Raw genomic sequence first — 3,126 nt, 5'->3', positions numbered from 1 at the left:
TTATAGGTGTTTCCATAAGGTTCACCCATGTAATTAACCTCTGCCATTGCAGGGTTCTCAGGATCATAAGCTTCTTCAGAAGCTGCCTTTTTAGTATTGTTGGATGCATTTTGCCATCCATTCAGACTTTGAGAGATCATGTTGACTTGCTGAGTCAACACTTTGTTCTGAGCCAATATGGCATTCAGAGCATCAATTTCAAGAACTCCTTTCCTCTGAGGCGTCCCATTATTCACGGAATTACTCTCAGAAGTGTACATGAATTGGTTGTTTGCAACCATGTCAATGAGTTCTTGAGCCTCTTCAGGCGTTTTCTTTAGGTGAATAGATCCACCTGCAGAATGGTCCAATGACATTTTCGAAAATTCAGACAGGCCATAATAGAATATATCTAATATAGTCCATTCTAAAAACATGTCAGATGGACATCTTTTGGTCAGCTGCTTGTATCTTTCCCAAGCTTCATAGAGGGATTCACCATCTTTTTGTTTAAAGGTTTGAACATCCACTCTCAGCTTGCTCAGCTTTTGAGGAGGAAAGAATTTATCTAAGAAGGCAGTGACCAGCTTATCCCAAGAGTCCAGGCTATCTTTAGGTTGTGAGTCCAACCTTGTTCTAGCTTTGTCTCTTACAGCAAAAGGGAAAAGCATGAGCCTGTAGACTTCAGGATCTACTCCATTCGTCTTTACAGTCTCACAGATCTGCAAGAACTCAGTTAAAAACTGATAAGGATTTTCAGATGGAAGTCCATAAAATTTGCAGTTTTGTTGCATTAAGGCAACTAGCTGAGGTTTCAGCTCAAAGTTGTTGGCTCCAATGGCAGGAATGGAGATGCTTCTTCCATCAAATTTGGACGTTGGCTTTGTGAAGTCACCAAGCATTCTCCTTGCATTATTATTATTTTCGGCTGCCATCTCTTTCTCTTGCTCTAATATTTCTGAAAGGTTACCTTTAGATTGTAGTAACTTAGTTTCTCTTAATTTTTTCTTCAGAGTCCTTTCAGGTTCAGGATCAATTTCAATAAGAGTGCCTTTTTCCTTGTTCCTGCTCATATGAAAGAGAAGAAAACAAGAAAAGAAGAGGAATCCTCTATGTTACAGTATAGAGATTCCTTTATGTCAGTAGAAGAAGAAAGGGGAGAAGAATGTAGAAGAGTGAGTTCGGATATTTAGATGGAGAGAGGTGAAGAGAAGTGTTAGTAATTAAATAATTAAATAGAAAGAGATGAGGGAGAGGGAAATTCGAAAATAATTTGAAAAAGGGGTTAGTAATTTTCAAAAATTAAAGATAAGATATGATTAAAATTGAAATTTAAAACAATTAATTAATTAAAAATAGTTTTTGAAAAAGGGATGGGATATTTTCGAAAATTAGAGAGGGAAAGGTAGTTAGTTGGTTTTGAAAAAGATAAGAAGCAAACAAAAAGTTAATTAGTTAGTTGAAAAAGATATTAAAATCAAATTTGAAAAAGATAAAATTTTGAAAAAGATATGATAAAAAGATAAGATAAGAAGATGTGATAAAAAGATATGTTTGAAAAAGATTTAATTTTCAAAATTAAAATTGATTACTTGACTATGAAAAGATTTAATTCACAAATTTGAAATTACTTACTTCACTAACAAGAAACTGCAAGATAAGATTCTAGAACTTAAAGATTGAACATTTCTTAACAAGAAAGTAACAAACTTCAAATTTTTGAACCAATCTCATTAATTGTTAGCTAATTTTCAAAAATTTGATATAAAGATAAGAAAAAGATTTTGAAAATATTTTGAAAAAGATTTTTGAAATTTTCGAAAAAGAGGAAAAATTGGAAAAGATATGATTTTTTGAAAAAGATTTTGAAAAAATAAGATTTTTAAATTTTGAAAATTTGACTTGACTTGTAAGAAATAACTAATTTTAAAAATTTTTGACTAAGTCAACTCAAATTTTTGAAAATTATGAGAAAAATAAGGAAAAGATATTTTTTTTATTTTTGAAATTTTTAATGATGAGAGAGAAAAACAACAAAAATACTCAATGCATGAAATTTTTAGATCAAAACAATGAATGCATGCAAGAATGCTATGAATGTCAAGATGAACACCAAAAACTCTTTTGAAGATCATGATGAACATCAAGAACAACACCAAGAACACTTTGAAGATCATGATGAACATCAAGAACATATTTTTGAAAAAAAATTTTTGATGCAAAGAAAACATGGAAGACACCAAACTTAGAAATCTTTAATACATGGACTCTAACAAACAAAAAATGCATATGAAAAACAAGAAAATACTCCAAACAAGAAAACATCAAGATCAAACAAGAGGACTTACGAAGAACAACTTAAAGATCATGAAGAACACTATGAATGCATGAATTTTTCGAAAAAATGCAAGAAAAAATTTTTAAAGCATGCAATTGACACCAAACTTAAAAATTGACTCAAGACTCAAACAAGAACACAAAATATTTTTGGTTTTTATGATTTTATGATTTTTTTGTATTTTTATAAAATTTTTTCGAAAATAAAGTTTGAAAAAAAACGAAAAATAAAAGAAAAATTTTGAAAAAGATTTTTGAAAGGAAAATTACCTTATCTGAGCAACAAGATGAACCGTCAGTTGTCCATACTCAAACAATCCCCGGCAACGGCGCCAAAAACTTGGTGGACGAAATTGTGATACAAGAGTTCCAGGCACTGGTAGAGAAGCTCACAACTCCGTTCAACTTAACCAGCAAGTGTATTGGGTCATCCAAGTAATACCTTACGTGAGTAAGGGTCGATCCCACAGAGATTGTTGGTATGAAGCAAGCTATGGTCACCTTGTAAATCTCAGTTAGGCAGATTAAATGGTTATGGGTTTCGAAAATTAATAATAAATAGTAGAATCCATTGATTCTTTTGCGTTTGTCATCACGCCCAGCCTTCAGGAGTTTGAAGCTCGTCACAGTTATTCAATACCGAAATCCTACTCGGAATACCACAGGCAAGGTTAGACTTTCTGGATTCCCGGGATCCTACTCGGAATACCACAGACAAGGTTAGACTTTCCGGATACCCATGAATGCCGCCATCAATTCTAGCTTATACCACGAAAATTCTGATTAAGGAATCCAAGAGATATGCGCCCG

The 3,126-nt window shown here is 32.7% G+C and overlaps 1 non-coding gene across 1 annotated transcript; it reads left to right on the top strand.

The window, feature by feature from the left end:
* The first annotated feature begins 414 nt into the window (after positions 1–414).
* Positions 415–518, top strand: LOC127746455 (small nucleolar RNA R71). The gene has a single exon (XR_008008074.1). It is a non-coding gene; the product is annotated as a small nucleolar RNA R71 (small nucleolar RNA).
* The last annotated feature ends 2,608 nt before the right edge of the window (positions 519–3,126 follow it).

Source organism: Arachis duranensis, chromosome 3, assembly GCF_000817695.3.
Source record: "Arachis duranensis cultivar V14167 chromosome 3, aradu.V14167.gnm2.J7QH, whole genome shotgun sequence".
In the NCBI taxonomy this organism is placed as follows: Eukaryota; Viridiplantae; Streptophyta; class Magnoliopsida; order Fabales; family Fabaceae; genus Arachis; species Arachis duranensis.
The sequence above is the reverse complement of the archived record's forward strand: the minus strand, read 5'-3'. Positions and strand labels throughout refer to the sequence as shown.